General features: G+C 37.1%; 1 long non-coding RNA gene across 1 annotated transcript in view; it reads left to right on the top strand.

Moving 5' to 3' along the window:
• LOC110363995 (uncharacterized) overlaps positions 1-13,557 on the top strand; it is a 368,778-nt gene extending 355,221 nt beyond the window's left edge. The window contains exons 8-11 of the long non-coding RNA XR_010473550.1: positions 3,052-3,166; positions 4,426-4,521; positions 5,931-6,076; positions 9,579-13,557. This is a non-coding gene — a long non-coding RNA (uncharacterized LOC110363995). The remainder of the gene's footprint in view (positions 1-3,051; positions 3,167-4,425; positions 4,522-5,930; positions 6,077-9,578) is intronic.
• Positions 13,558-16,445: the final 2,888 nt, after the last annotated feature.

Raw genomic sequence — 16,445 nt, 5'->3', positions numbered from 1 at the left:
AAAAGAAAAAATATGACTGTGAGGAAAGGATCACTACGATTTAGAGGAGCAATGAGAGACTCAGAAGACCCCTGTGATAAACAGTCCAGCGCCCAAGGTGGAGGTCACTTTCCCATTGAACTATCTCCGATGTCATAAGAGGAAAGGAAAAGAAAAAAAAAAAAAAAAGGAGCAAAGCAGAGAACTGGAAAACCCAAGTGTATGTAGAAATAACTGGCTGTATGATTAAGGTCTAATATGTACCTAAGCAAAGTTTCAAAGGAAGGAAGGGGATGGAAATTTGAGGTAAGACTCCAGTGCTGGAGTACCTGGCTGTTCTTCTGGAAGTAGAAAGCAAACAATAGGAATACTATAAGCTGTAAGAAAATGTTATCTATATTGGAAATATCTGAAGATACTCTGGAAGTATTTCAGAAGCCTAACCTTCAGAAACTTGGTGCATGACACTGAAATTGGTCTCCTTAGGACAAATCACTGGTACGGTTCTGCTAGGATACGTTATGTGGGTTAGCAGGAAAATGACAAGATATAAATCTCTTGAAGACAGCCATTAGAGATAATTGAGAAATGGATGATACAAGGAATGATGAACTCACTAGCTGATACTGAATTCACATTCATCTGTCTCATCAAGATCTATAATTATACAAAATTACAAATTAAGTGTACTTTCATTAGGTTCGCGTGTAAAAGGAAATGGCTTTTCTAACGATACAAGTAAATTTGAGCTGGAGGCCCCTCAGTACCTGAGCCAAATCTTTTCTGTCAGTTTAAAAAGGGCCCCATAACCTTTTTAAGGTGAAGTGGAAGAGCTGAACCCCACACTAAATTTGGAAGTATATTAAGCAGAACTAATTACACTGAAACCTCCCCTCAGCCTATCTCATGTTTTCTCTGTGTCTCTGGGGCTCCTGTGTCTCATTTGTGAAGTAAATTAAGGCCATTGTTCTAGGATGAACCACTTGTTTAGCCTTTTGAGCTCAGTCTCGTGTAAAAAAGTAGAACACTGTAAAATTTAAATAAATAAATAGATTTATTTTGTCTTTGCTTTTGCATAACAATCTTATCATTCTCTGTGAAACATATCTCCTTTTCCTATTCCCCCAACTCTCATATTGTTTAGCCAAACAGTACAAAATATATTCAGAAAATAGTAAAAGAGAGAAGTAAAAATATTCCTCTGAGTTACCCAGATTATTTTCTTTGTGTGAAGTGGGTGCAAGTTCCCTACCTGGTTGTATACCTTGGCACCAAATCCACCGAAATTTTGAGTGAAGAATTAACTCTTAACACAGAAACAATTGCAGCCACTTTGTGTTTCTGTTGGGCAGTCCCAGCCCAGCAAGTCTAGACCTTATGTAATACCTGGACTGGACTTCTGTGCAAAACAGTCCCAGCCAGGACTGAGCTCTGTTTGATTGACATGGATGTGTTATCTGCGCTTAGTAGTGGTAGAACTGAATAACTATCTTCGAATAATCTTTAACAGTTTTCCTTGTTTTTAAATGTAAGTTGGCCATAATTTTAGGAGAATATCCATGTCACAGAAGTAAACCTTTTGATCTAAAGAAATGTCAAAATTATTGAAGGCAATGTCAGCTTTAGGGACTCGCCAATCTACGTTGTCAGAAGCATTGTGTTGTGTACCTCAGTAAACCGCATTCAGGGAGAATTAGCCCATGGGACAGAGACCTTTGTCTTGGAGCTGTATGAAAAGCATGAGGAAAGTGGAGAAGAAAATGTATGAGTAAGATCAGTGATGGGATTATTAAAGCAGTACTTTGAAAGATGCAAAGTTGAGAGACTGTAGTTTTGCCACTGACTTAACCAGAGTCAAGATCTCATCCAATAAATTAAAGTCATTTAAAATATACTGAGCCCTTATGCCAAGGAGATTACTGTAGATTTAAAAGAAACACATAAAGCCTGATAAAATATGTCAGTCTCTTATACAAAAGAAAGTATTGTACTTCCTTAGTCATTGTAACTGTAGGCTGTAATGATGAATAAAAAGTAAAAAAAAAAAAAGGAAGAAGATATTTAAAAAGCAATAATGTCAGTATTTTCTGATTTCTTGACATCTTTTGCACAGCTTTAAAATACCCTACTTTCCTATGGAATTTACCCTGAAATAAAACAAATATCATAACTGCAGTATCCTTTACAACGCAGAGATATCATAGGCAAGCAAGGATGTCTAAAAGGTTGGAGAAACCAAATATGTAACAGATATCTGCCTAATTCCATTAAAATAGAGTTTTAGAAAAGGTGATTTTAAAATAATCTCTTTGGATCAATTTACCAGTAAGTCTCCTTTTGCCACACCCTCCTCAGATTGCATTATGCAGCTCATTTTCTTCCTGTAATCCTACCAGTCTCTTGTATACTAAAGATAAAACAAAAAGGAGAATTATGAAAGCAAGGAGATAAAACTGAATAAACAGTTTGCAAATGTGAACCAAATCATGGAAAGTATTGGATATATATATATTGCTTCAGCTGGGGAAACATTTATTTTCCCAGCTTTTTAAATGGAAAGAAAGATCATGAAGAAAAGTAAAAGCCAAGGTAAGAAAGGATAAAGGGAGGGAAAGGAGTGTGTCTGCTTACTCCCCATGCAGAACATTAAAAATCGTATCAATACTTAAAACCTTTTTTCTTCCTACTAGGAGCAGAGTGCTATCAGCAGCTGTTCTAGAAACAAAGCATTTCATTTTTCAGCAAACCCTAGATTTTTCCTTTCCAAAGCACCAAAAATGGTCTGTGCAAATATGCTTTGCTCTCAGCAGTGCCCAGATGAGCAGCAGGCAGCTTCTTGTTTCTGTGTACCATATCTGAGAAACCCATCATTTATTAATAGCTCTGTTGACAGAGTCACCTGGAGCCCCTTCACTTCTTCTGACTGGTTTAAATCCAGATTTGTCCAATAGTCCCTAGAATTAAATAATCAAATTTGGATTCTAACCTTTTCCTAAAATCTTTAGGCCTTATATTATTTAGCTCTCCCCCAGCAGAATTAGTTGGTTTTTTTTGTTTGTTTTTCCTCTCCAGAAGAAAGATATTATAACTATATAACATGCTCTCAGTGATACCATAAAGCTTGGTGATCAATACCTCCATGTTGAAAAAAGCTGAATGAAGACATGAGATACCAGAATTATTTCAGGTGAGCCAAGCATATGCTTACTGTGCTTATGGTAATTACATCTGTCTCTAGCAATATGAAAGCCAGAAGTATTTAAATGCATTTAATATTTATGGAGAATTCTGAATTAGTTTTTTGTATACTGTCTCAATGCTTTATTATTATGTATAGGTAAAGCACAGTGTATAAAGATATATTGAGAAGAATTTTTGAAATGTGCATTCTTGAGAATCTTTTAGCAAATTCCCAGAGAAAATGTCAAGACACAGAAACTGGCAGCTGGAAAACTGAATAAGTTTTAGACTGTATTTAAAAAGAAAGCCAAGAAATCAATCATGATAGTTAAAAGTTGCTGCAAGAAAGCACTGTATATGACAAAGGAAAGGGCACACTCAGAATACATCAAAGAAAAAATATGAGCAGGACATCTTAGAGAGGATGTGATGTTCTCCAGTTCTCTTTGTGCTGCAGACTAGAAATGAAGAAATGGCAAATGGGAAGAATTTAGGTCACCTCAAGAATGCGCAAGAAAATTAAACAAGAGAATTAAAAAAAAACACATATCACAATTAGAAGTAAACAAATAACAAAATAAAGTTGCATATCACACTAATAAAATGCCTTTTGAGATGGTATCATCCTTAGGGATAAAATTTGAAGACTAGATATTTGACTGCTTTCAGATTAGGCAGTAATGACAAAGAACATCACTCCCATGAGAAAAGATGGAAAAAAATAAATGGGAAAGAGAAGCAAATAGATGGGAAAGAGAAGCAAGAAATTAAATTTCATTTCTCTCATGAAAGGGTTTTCATATTTAGATGTATGTCTTGGTCTCTCACAAGTCATCACAATCAAAATTCCTCCTCTGTAGGTCTGACTAGTTTTCTGCCAGATGGAGAACCATACTCCCTCAGCTGGATTTCAGCAGAGTAGTGATGATATCCAGTGACTTTTCCCCCCCTGTTTTCAGCAAATTTGATCTGTGTAGGCAGCCCACCTGTTGTGGCTTTTCAGGAGCAGTCCCTTTTTTGATAGCTGATGTTCCTCATCCCAGACAAATGCTCATAAATACATTGATGTATTGGTCCTTTCCTTTGATACACCTGTTTCTTCTTCTGTGGACTGACTCCCTTCTTCAATAGCATTGTTCTTTTTAATTCCCTCTGTTTAAGCACAAGCCATTGTCCACATGCCTTTTCAGGACTTTCTGCATTAAATATTCAAGATGACACCAGCTGTTTAGAATGACTAACATAATTTTTGCCATGTGTTGCAAGGACAAGAGTAGAAAGGTCATTTCCCAATCAGAGGCATTGATTTGCTTTACGAATTTGAAGAAGGATTTGAAGAAATTCAAGAGGGATCTGATAGAGGTAAGGTCATTAGAGGAGGTGATGATGTGGAAGTCATTTGAGAAGATTAAAAATGCAACACAAACTGTGAAGAAATGAGTTGTAGCTGGCTTTTTTAATGAAGGAAATCCTGTCATGGTGATTCATTAGGCAAAAATGTCAACTCCAAGCAGTAGGGAAATGTAACAGTACCATCATGACCATTGACTAGATATGCTTATCTATTTCAGTGAATGATTCTCCTGTGAACAAATCAAATACTGACTACCAAATTCAACTTCTAGTGTTCTTCCCTGCAGATAACCATATGGTAGCAGAGCTAGAAAGCCTTGGGGAATGATTACTAGATTAGTATAGGAACTTGTACAGAGAAATTAATTTGACGCTGTCTCTTAAGTAATGTGCAACAACATGTTGTTTGCTTTAGTAAGAACCATGCATGTGAAGTGTCTTAGAAAACAGGTGTACAAATTAGTAAACATGGATGTACTATCACTGAAAATATAAAGCCTATTTAGAGAGCTGGATGAGTGGCCTCATTTAAGCTTTCACATTTGAATCTTACTTTCTTTATCTAGATAATTTATTTGGGAAAAACATTAATAGAAGCTGTCTCACAAAATACAATGTCACTGGGACAGGAAGTTCAGGGATTTGATCTTTAAATTAAGATTCTTTCAATTTCAGGAATGCATCAGTAAACTACAAAACTTTGGGCAGGAGTTTCTGCATCTAAGTTGACCATGACACCTGTAAAGTTTTGTCATTTACAGGAGACACAGAATAAAAGTAAAATAGATGATTACATACGTATAATGGAAAACTGTATATGCGTATATTTACCCTAGTACATTACAGATATGGACATCCAAAAAAATCAACGAACTTACATCAGCCCTTCTTAATACATTATATTCCTTGCCTCAATACATTTATAAGGCAAGTAGATCTGTGAAGTTTTTTTTAAATGGTTAGATACACATCTGAATAAGAACAAAGAGCAACCCAGCTCTGTTGTGTTCAGATTACATTCTTTTAAGTTTCTTAACCTTTAAAGTATCTATATAGCAACTTGACTCAATAATATCTCAAGGCGGTAATGTATGCATTGATTCAAGTCGATTTGAAATCAGTGATGAAGTCAATGAAATCAGGTTAACCTCAATGGAATTTCAATCAGATCCAAAATTCTGGTGCGTAGTTGCTGCTGGTCAAACTACTGGATTATGTCAACCTTATGCTGACTTAATTCAGGAAAATCAAGCCCTGAAATGCCCCTAGAACTCTGTAGTTTTGATTCAACTGCAACTAGTTGGACAAAGATAGGGAAAAACTTCTCTAAGCTCAGGCATCCATTGTCCTCCCATGATTTACAGCACTTAATCACTCAAATGGTCATCTCACAATTATATTTGCTTATTTATTTACAGACAATCTGTCCATCTCTCAATGTGATCCACTCACGTAGAAGCAGGCTACCATGGAACAAAAAACAATTTTCAGAAGACAATCGGTACTTCATGAACTTAGACCAAAGGGTTTGTGCTTTAACCCACATGAAAGATGACTTGGTCAGGTAAGTAAGACTATTTTCAAGTTAAAAGTGTTCTAGATTTACTTTTCAGATTGTGATCTGTTTATTTTAAGTGGCAAACATCTAATAAATTAAATGGCATAGCCTATGATGCATAGTGGAGAACAATTGGGATACAAGACCAGAACTTCATGTTTAAAATGAAGCTTCAGTAGCATTTCTTTAAGTAAAATAAGGAAAACAGAAAAGGGAAGCAAGACTAAAGTCGTAACACTATACTTTTACAATGTCTTGTTGTTTTAAAATAAGCAGAAGACAGAGAAAAAGATAAATGATCAACGTATTAAGTTTTAATCTTTGTAGTGTTACAAACTGCTAACATAATGAAAGAAGACAGCAGCCTAGTTGGGTAGAAAGTACCACACTGGGTTTGTAGATCAAGAGTAATTTTTTTTTGTTGTTTTATGACTTTACCAGGGCCATTATGAATTAAGTCTGAATTTCACTGGAGATCTTGGTGAAGGAACCTTAATGTTCACAAGAGAGTGGTTACATCTATATTAGCAGTAATTCATAATAAGAAGAGTGGGTGGATTGAGCAAAATAATTAATGCAGAATTGTTATATGAAGATGATATATAACAGAAAATGTTATATATATGTCTTGGGTGATTTACGACAAATAAGATATAATATAGTCTTTGTGAATAAATGCCTCTGGGATTTGTAGTTTGAAGGTTTATGGAAGGAAGAAGTTTTAGGCAAGTACTGAGAAAGCCATGGGAAGGCAGTGGGGCCTCTTGGGCTGCATGGCTTGTGGCATGGAGCTGTCACCTGGGTTTCTTCCAAAAGAAATCTGCTCTGGGGGCACCAATTTGCTCTGAGAACTGAAACAAATGGCACTCAGGGGATTCACTTCACAGCTGCCCCATTGGTCTGCAGTAAACCACTCATTTGGACACAGCCTAGGCATCCCCCTATCCTATCTTGGGCAGCGTAGTGATTTGTTACTTTGCACAAATAATGAGATAGTACATTTTGATGCACATAAGTTTTGAGAATCTCTGTGGAACAAAAAAAAAAAAAAAAAGAAAAAAAAAGTTAAAGCAGCTCAGTAGGAAATGCCAAGGAATCTGCCTAGAAAAAGCACTAGGAGGTTTCACATTATTAAATAGAAATGAAGTTACCAGAAAAGGATAACACAGAAAGAGCCAACCCTAAAATTCCCTGCATGTCACATCTCAAATCAGTGCAAACATTAATGCTCTCAATAGCCAAAATCTTCTCCGTGTTCCAGTCTTGTTTTTTATCTCATTTATCCCTCTGGAGCAAGATGGGGCTGAGTTGTAGGAATCCTTATTTCTACCAGCATTAGTAAGGTAAAGATCTTGCTTTGCAATTGAGGGAAGTCTGACATTTGGAGTTTTCCAAAGAGCGGGCAGTTAGCTAGTGCTTTTTGACAGCTTTTATATATGCAGCTAATGAATGGTGGAGAATGATTACAATGGGGGCATAGAAGTAAGCATGGGTGCTATAGCAATAAATAAGAGCTGATATAAATCACAGCATTTTATTTACTTCAGTACTTGCTGGCCTGATTTAAATCAAATATGAATTTGGCCCTAGGGCCTTGCAGAAAAATCCCTGGATCTGACCAAAGTCCTGCTGTCTTGACTCAGACAAAGTTTTCCTAAATTTCAGTGAGAGTTATGGTTGAACAAGGATTTCAGGATTCTGCTTTCACACAACACAGAAAATAGCCCTCTTACCAGCAGTTCATGTAGATTTGAAATGTATCTAAACATTTTATGGAAATGATCAGCTTTAAAATTGTCCCCATTGTGTTTTTAATGCTGAGGCATTTTCCAGTCTCCATATGTTCAAAAATGTGAGTCACATTCCCCAGTTTAAAAAAATCAGAAGCATATATTAAAACAAAGCAAAACAAATTATCATTTATTTGGTGTTGTCTAAAATGGAGAATCTGCATATTAAATAAAAACAAGCAAAATATCAATGGATTCATAGGCACACAGCACTGTAGGTAGGGAAGTTGAGTGATATGATATGTCTTAATTTTTTTTTTTTCTTGTTGCTTTTATTTTGGTGTTTTCAACACACTCATCAGCTTTGCAGGAGTGTCAGACTCTGAACAGAACCACATGTTAAAATAATTACTAATTATGAGACAATAAAAAAATAAGTACACAAGAAAGTCCTAAATTTTTTAAGATATGTGGTTGTCTCAGGGTTTTGTACTTTCCAAGGAAAAGTAATTGCATTGCTTTTGAAATGACAAACCAAGCCATGAGTATAATTTCATATTGCAGTAAGAGAGCTAAAGCAGCTCTAAAAGTGATCTATTTTTATGAGTTGCTGTCTCATTTTGAAGAGACCTTCCATATCTGTGTGTGGGAGAAGGATGGTAGGTTAGGTTCAAAAGGAGTATAAAGGATAGCAGTGCTTGCCTTGAAATAGCAAAGTTCATAACCTGGTATCAAACATGGGAACACATTAAATCTCATTTTGCACCATTCACCAGCATAACAACAGCTACAGGGGACAGGGAGCACAGAAACTGCCCTCAGACCTGTGTGTTGCAGGTTTGCACCACCCCTGAATTTGGTTCAGCTGCAAAAGTACAATCAACACCAACAAGACAAAACACCTGGCAGGGCAGGATGTGTATAACCACCTCAGCTGATGGGCTCTTAGGTCTGCTGGTTTAGGGCTTGTACTCTGATGCAAGAAAGCTTATTTTTCCTAGACTGAAGCAGAAAATGTATTTTCCCTTCTGGCCTATGAAATATGTTGATGTAAATAAATATTTAGGCATGGTGGGGTCAGGTTACTTTTGTCGGTTTGTTTCATACAGGTGGTTACTCAGGCAAGAAAAATAATTTAGGTCTAATGGGAATTAAATTACTATTTTGTCTCTTTGGTTTGGTGTTTTATTTCCTTTTTTTTTCCTTTGCTTTTTTATGTTTGTTTTAGGTTTTTGTGTGTGTATGTGTTCTGTTTGTTTTGGGGTTTTTTGTTTTTCCTTTGGAGTGGGGAGAGAAAGAAAAAAGAAAACCACTACAAATAACTTTCAAATGTGTTTAATCACAAAGTAAATAGTTTACTTTCTGTGGGGAGAAGGAGATTGCATTCAGAAGTAAATCTGCATGAATTTCAAAACAAAATTCTTATTTCCACATGAGAAAAGGAAAGACTGTTACCTTCAATTTTTTTTTTTTTTCAGCTTCCTTGCCACAATGATCTGGTGAATTTGCTTGACCAGTTGTAGACTCACAGATTGATTCAAGCAAATGCATATTTGGGGTTTTTTTTCTGCTAACAAACTAGTCTTCTGAAATATTTTCCTGTTTCTTCTTCAAAGTGTATATAAAAGATACTAAGTATGATCTTCTGCTTGATAAATGGCTCTCACAAGGTCTGAGTGTCTATTTCCATTGAAGACATGAGATAATGTTCTGATAGTGTGTAGTCTTTCCCAGAGTTAGATTACCAACTTGTACAAAAAGCCTTGTAAACATTTCAGCCTGTTCCCATAGCTTGGGCAGCAGTGTGGTTCTGAAACATCTGTCCTGTGCCAAAGTGGTCTGCTCATACACATGTAAGTAAACTCATTGATTCTTGTGTACTGCAATATCTATAGGCAGTGCTTTTTTTGTAGTTTGGATGAGAGTTGAGAAGGTCCAGGAAAATGGTGAAAATATTTAAGCTTTGTTTTCTTAAGACACTGTAAGACAGAAAAAGTCACGACTCCAAGCAAGCAGGAGTTATTAAACAAAACTTATCTAGAAGTTTACATTTACATATAGGTAAATGCAATCCTGCCTATAAATCCACAGAAATGACCTTCTAAAAGGAAAACTCCCGAGTTTCATAGGGCGTAGTTTTAGTATTCTTCTGGAAAACAAACAAACAGCAACAACAAAAAAACAACAGCAAACATCAGTAGCCTAGACAGAGAAAAGCAGTGGCAAGAGAATGGCTTCTTGGAGGAGCGAGCTAGGAAGGTACATCCCTCAGTCAGAGCCTGGCCTTTAAGAGTTGCTACTTGCTGTCCCCAGCCAAGAATTTCCTGGGAAAATTTGTTTATCAGTTTATCATTTGAGACATGGGCCTGCAGATCTTGCTATAGAGAGAAAACTCCTATACATTTTGCTTTGACCATGTTGGACAAGGACAAAGAGTATCATGGAATTTCTTGCAGGCCTGGTCACTAGCACAGTCATTACATATCATTTAGCCTTCATGTTTTCAGAACAGCCCCTTTCTGCCCCTCTCCTTCAACATGGGTTATTGCTGTCATTGATATTCCCTGCCCTGGCTCATCATTAAGCCTAGAGCCAGCAGAGTCAGGTTTACTTTGCTGCTAAGTTTTTCAGAAAAATGCCTAAGACCAGTATTAAGCCTGAAACAACTCACTTTAAAGCAGTGGTTGGCATACCCTGATCAGAAACCCTGCCTCTGCTGCTTGTTACTGTGCCTTTACATCACAAACACCACAGGTGTGCAAAATGCAAACCACAGAGGAGGTCAGGGCACTGCAGATGAGTGTCAAAGTTGCCTGTGAGTATGAGAAGAAAAGGCAGTGATGCTGATGACGGAGGCAGCAGTTGGCTGTCGAGCCTCGGTCTCTGGCACATTACACAAACTGCACTTTGTGTCACATTCCTTGCGTGCACCTGCCAATTCTGTAAAGCACAGAATTTGCTGAGGGCAAGTTTCAGATGGTCTCTTACTGTTTTGTGATTATTTGTTTTTTTTAGAAAAGAAAGTCATTATTTTTCTTTGCAAGGCTGTAAAAATAAGAAATAGATGAGGAGGATGGAAAGTAACTATTGAAGTAAAAAATAAAATATACGTTAATTGGTACCTTTTATTCAACTGTGTTGTAATACTTTGGTATAAGGTTGTCCCTGGGGTTCAAAAATGAAGGTGCCCTTCATGTATAGGATAAAGCTATCCTTGGCTATCACTGTTTACTTAGCCCTTAAGTAAAAAAATGTTGAAGAAGAAATGAGCAGGAGTCAGTGATCTTTAGCAGAGTAGAATGATCAGTCCTGAATTATGTGGCTTAGGCATGGACATACATGATCAGTGTTTCAACTGAGTGAGGGGAAAAAAAATCTAACTTGGTCTAAAAGGCAAAAGAGAAGCAGTAGGATATACAGCAAAGGAATATTTCAACCAACTGGTGTAAAACAGCGTTGGTGGCAAAAGTGAATGCAGAACAGGATTCTGCAAAAAAATAACTGGTAAAACAAAGGATGTACACTTACTAGCAGTATCTGAAAAGAAATAGTATGTGATGATGGTCTATTTCTTGCAGCTTTGAATGAAATACCTTTAGTTCCTACACTGTCCAGGTCCCTGGAATGGAACTGTTGCCAGATGTGTGTGGCACTTTGCATTTAGAGGTGTAAAACATTTCACAGCATCTTTAGGACTCTGCCGTAGAAAAGCACCTCATTGCAGCAATTCCATTCATTTACATGAGCATGAGATCAGCCAGTCAGAGCTTAGGGAAATTTGGTTCAGAAACTGAGCTGTGTTGTATTACTGTTACGGTTTTGAAAACCATTCAAATGGGTTTGGAATGCTTTGCTGTTTATCAGTCTGGGCCGTAATTTATTGTACAAACATTCCTGTCTTTAAATCCATAAATTAATCTCTTTTTTTTTTTCCTGAGAGACTTGATATCAGAGAGATAAAGAGTTAAAAAAAACTACATTAACATTTTTGACAGTATGTAAAACTCTGAATCATCTAAAAATTCTCCTCAGATTCAGTTCCAGATTCAGCCTTAGAAGACCTCAGACAGTAACTTTTAATGGAAACACTGCAAAACTTAGTAGTCCCTCTGTTTTATATTTAAAAATACAAACACATAGGAAAAAAAAATATACATATATATAACTTTAGGTTTATATAGTAATATGAGGAAGTAAATAAAGAATAAGCATGAGAAATGTCTCTGAAAGAAAAGTCTGAGTATCCCTCCTTTTAGGAAGCCACAGTTTAACTGAATATTTATCAGGCTGCCTCCAGCTAAAGTATGCTGTTACTGTACATGGGATGAAATAAAGCAAAAGAAAAACAAAACCCCTGTGACTTACAACATTTACATATGCAGGGATTCCCCTTTCTTCTAGTTGTGTTATTTTTAGTTGTCCTGTTGAAATAATGCTCCTTGTTTTCTTTGAATTTCAGTTGAAGTAAGAAACTGAAAGCAAGCTAAGACTTAGAGAAAGCACCACATCTAAACTGTATTTAGTGGTTAGTGTTAAGAAAGATAATTGTGGACATAACAAGAAGATATTGATGCTTATGTTTGAGCCCTTGTCCAACATGCCCCAGGACTACATTTCCTGCTTAAATTAATATCAGAAACAGAATAATTATTTAATAGTATTTAGAAATTAAGCTAAAGTTATTTCATGGATTTGGCTGGTTTAAAGTTAATACTATTTCAAGAACATGATTGTTCTCTTATTTAAATGTAATTTTGACTGCTGGGTAAGCTAAGACAATAAATACATCATTTTACATCACAGCTCTTTATTTTTAAACCCCCTCCCTTATTCTTCAGAAGACAAAAACTATAGGAGTTTAATCTCAGATGTTTCTGCTTTTGCATCAGCTGAAAGGCACAAAACATTATGGAAAACCTCATCATCCTCTCTGTAGACCTTGTATTCTTTGCAGACCCTGATAAACAGCTGGTGGGGGTTTTCCCTGAGTTGGTCCAGGACAGGTTTTGGAAATGTGGTTGTTTTCACAGCAAGGTGCTGGGCTGTTTCTAGATTTACTAGGTTGAGTCTGTGTCTGGGGGAGGTGTTAACCTCTGTATTATCTCCTGTGTCTAACTGATGCTTCTGCACTGCTTCTTAACACTCCTGAAGCCAGATAGGCGGCTGGGATGTTCCTTACCTGCTCCACAACATGCACCTTGCCACATGTACCCCTGTAAGGCCATGCAGCTTCCTATGGCTCAGCATGAGGGATCTTTAGCCCCAGCGCATTGCTCACAGCAGCCTGCCATCCACCTCTCATCTGGCTCAGTATAGCCTGTAAGTACCCTGACTTCTTATTCTCAGAGATTTTCTCCAAGATGTGAACATCTCGAATGCAATATTTGATCCTTAATACTGTATCTTCACTGTTTTTACCTATTTGGCTGTGTTTTTAAAACACTAGGCTATTTTGGGAACTTGTAAGAAATACATAAAGGTGTTTTGGTAATTTAATTTACTTTTTCACTGCCTGGTGAGCTGCTTGTAGTGAGAACGGAAGCAGAGAAGATTGTTAGTGCACCGTGCCTTCAGCTATCCCAGAACTAAGTCAGAAGCTCTTCCATGTAGCCAGTGGGAGGGTTACATTTAAAACCTATGAAGACAACCCTGAAAAGACTAGATTAGTTCTGATGTGTTATTTCATCCTTTACTCATTATACAAGCAGCAGATGGTTCATCATGTTATATTTTATTGACCTACAGGAAGTGATGGAAGAGGTGTTTTTGTCACTCCTACTTGCTGCAAAACCTGTAAAAGTTGTGTTTAGCTGTTAACTAGTGACTTTAAATCGGGTATTTGTCTTGTTTAACAAGGAGAGGAAAAGAGTAAAAAATATATATATATATATATATATATATAAATAAATAAATAATTTTTAAAAAATCAATGAAAGTAAGGTTTGTAAATATGTTATCTGAATCCCCTGGACTTATTAGGTAGGATAGCCTTGTAGGCAGCAAAAGCCACATGGAAATCCTTGAGGTAATTTCATGCAATGTTGTTCTATACTTGTAATTCTTTGGCTGCACAGATGATTTCCTATCTGACCAGACTAAGTAAGATGAGTGAGTCAGCCATTAAGAGGATTAAATGCTTATGGCTAGAAGAAAGCAGAGACCAAGCTTTCATGTGTGGCACGGAGTCAAGCTACTATGGTAAAAACACACACACACAAAAAATCTAGTTTTCATTTCTGACTTGCTTATATAACAGAAGAATTTGGAGCTGCTCTGTTTTTAATGAGAAACATAAATGGCATACAAAGGACCACTCAGGGTAAATCAAGTTTAGAATACAAACTAGATACCTAAAAGCAACCTTTGTAACTTTTCTGTGAATTGTTCTCCTAAAATAATTGTAGTCTGGAGTTGTCAGTCTCGTCACTGTTTTATAGCCTTAGAAAGGCGTGTTGAGAACATGAACTTTGCTGAAATTGTAACCTTATGGCATAGGAACTCCACTTCTTTTTCAGCTTATACAGAGAGGTGGTTCTGTCTGAGCCAAATTCAGATAAATTGAGACTGGGAAAAGTAGCTGCAATTCCTCTGAGTGTAGACAAAACCCATTAGATGTGCAGGTGGCTTAGTTCAGTTAAATTTACAGATCAGTAATAAAGCTGGAAGGAATTTATGGACATAAAGTATTAATTTCAGTCAGCAGGGCACAGGTGGCACTTACATGTGAAGGACTGAGGTAGCGGGGGCAAGCAGACAGAAAAGCAGAGTCTAGCAACTGGTAACAATCCTATTTCATATCCAGCTTTGATCTGTTTGGCCACCCTTGAACCTTCAGTGGAAAGCTGCATATCTGTAATTTAAATAGTTTCTGAATGATGCAGGCCTATAGAGGTGGCTCTACTCTGCAAATTGTTTGACAAGTTATATCACTAAGGAAAATTTTCAAAAGCAAAGAGCTCTGAATTATTTTCCTCAAATGGGTTTTTAGAGCCTCACTTCTGTCAAATGCCTATCCAATTTTGCTGTTCCTCCATGTGTATCTTGAATGGACCACCACTGTGTGCTACATGCTTCAAGTATTAGAGTTAACAGAAGAATGGATTGTTGATGATTACTTGTGATTTCTTACTGTATTAAACATGCAAGATACTACCATTCCACACACAAAAAAATGACAGCACATTTCCACAACACAGAAAAGACAGAGATAATTTGAAAAAGCTCTTTGAATTATAGTTGGTACTTAGGGCAAGGTGCTTTAAGAGCAGACAAAGTTCAAGACCAAGGCAACTATGGGCATCACAGAGGCTTCATGCCTTAGTCTATCATTTATACTGCAAAGAGGCACAGTGGCTGCTTGATGAAATAACACTCAGCAAGTTTTGGTTGGCACTCAGCATATTTTTCAACCGGGAAATTTCCTGTCAACTATATAACAGCTTTCATTGACTGAGTAGAAAAGGCCAGTGCAGCCAAAGACAAAGAAGAAAAAATAATTGACTTAAGGTGATGCCCATGTCTTGTGGAAGCCTACTGTATTAAAGAATGGAACAACTCTTATTAAACATTATTTCTTCTCAAGTGTATTTTGAGTTGCTGAAGAAATTAAGGCTAACAGCAGTAAATCAAAGACTGAATGAAAGATGCATTTGAGCCAATTTTCCCACACACTCCAGCAGCTTTTCTAAAACAGTTTAGTGCTGGCATCTACCTCTACTTTCCTCCAACAAAGCTTTGTTTTCTAAATGCAAAATATATATTTTTTTTCCAATTGGGTCCAAATGACTGAACTAAGTCATTAAACTTGATGAACTTTCTTCAGCATATCAAGTTGGTCTAGCACAAAAGCAGTTTATTATAAATCCTCAAAGCTTGGTGCAGGCTTGGACTGGGAACAGGATGAACCCCTACTATACTGTTGTAGTACCTTTGTGCTACCCTTTGACTTCTGTCTTGATAGGTTCAGCAACAGGATCAAGAGTTTGTGTTCCTAAATATTACTAATAAAAAGGAGGGACGCTGTACCCTTATTAGCTGTTCTTGACCTTTCCTGCTGCTGAGGCTCTGATAACGTGATGCTGCTATTCAGCATGGTACCTTTATCTCCACCTGTGGTTATCTCTTAAAAAGAGCCACCTCCAGGGAGATTTGTCTTTTCTCCTCTAAGCAGAGAAACATTCTTTCATTCTAACAGGATCAGAGTTTATGGTGTTCTCATCTGTTCCAGCAAGTGCTAAATCTGCTGATGGAGGGTGATGCCAGATCTGTTTTCCCTCCAACCATTCTCCATAACAAAAGCAAAAGAAAATAATGGATGTGCTGTTCTTACAGGCTGAGTCTGTCCTCTCTGCAGACTTAACAGTAGACACTGAGTTTAGAGACACTGGGTTTACTTCCGTGATTTTTTACTTTCCATTCTTGTTCGTTTCGCCTAAACTATGGCTCAAATAGAGCCCTAGGTCGTATGTCAGAGGTGATATAAAGCAATGCTAAACTGCAGATTGGGTCCAAATGACTGAACAAAGTGATAGAAATTAGATGGTTGGAGACTGTTCTTTAAGACGGCAGGCAGCTAAACACTACATACAGCCATTTGCTCATCCCCTACTCGCTCTCAGCTCCAGCCTGCTTGGGCCAGATCTCTT

Source organism: Columba livia, chromosome 6, assembly GCF_036013475.1.
Source record: "Columba livia isolate bColLiv1 breed racing homer chromosome 6, bColLiv1.pat.W.v2, whole genome shotgun sequence".
NCBI classification, from domain to species: domain Eukaryota; kingdom Metazoa; phylum Chordata; class Aves; order Columbiformes; family Columbidae; genus Columba; species Columba livia.
Note: the sequence above shows the minus strand (reverse complement) of the source record. Positions and strands in the feature narration are given on the sequence as shown.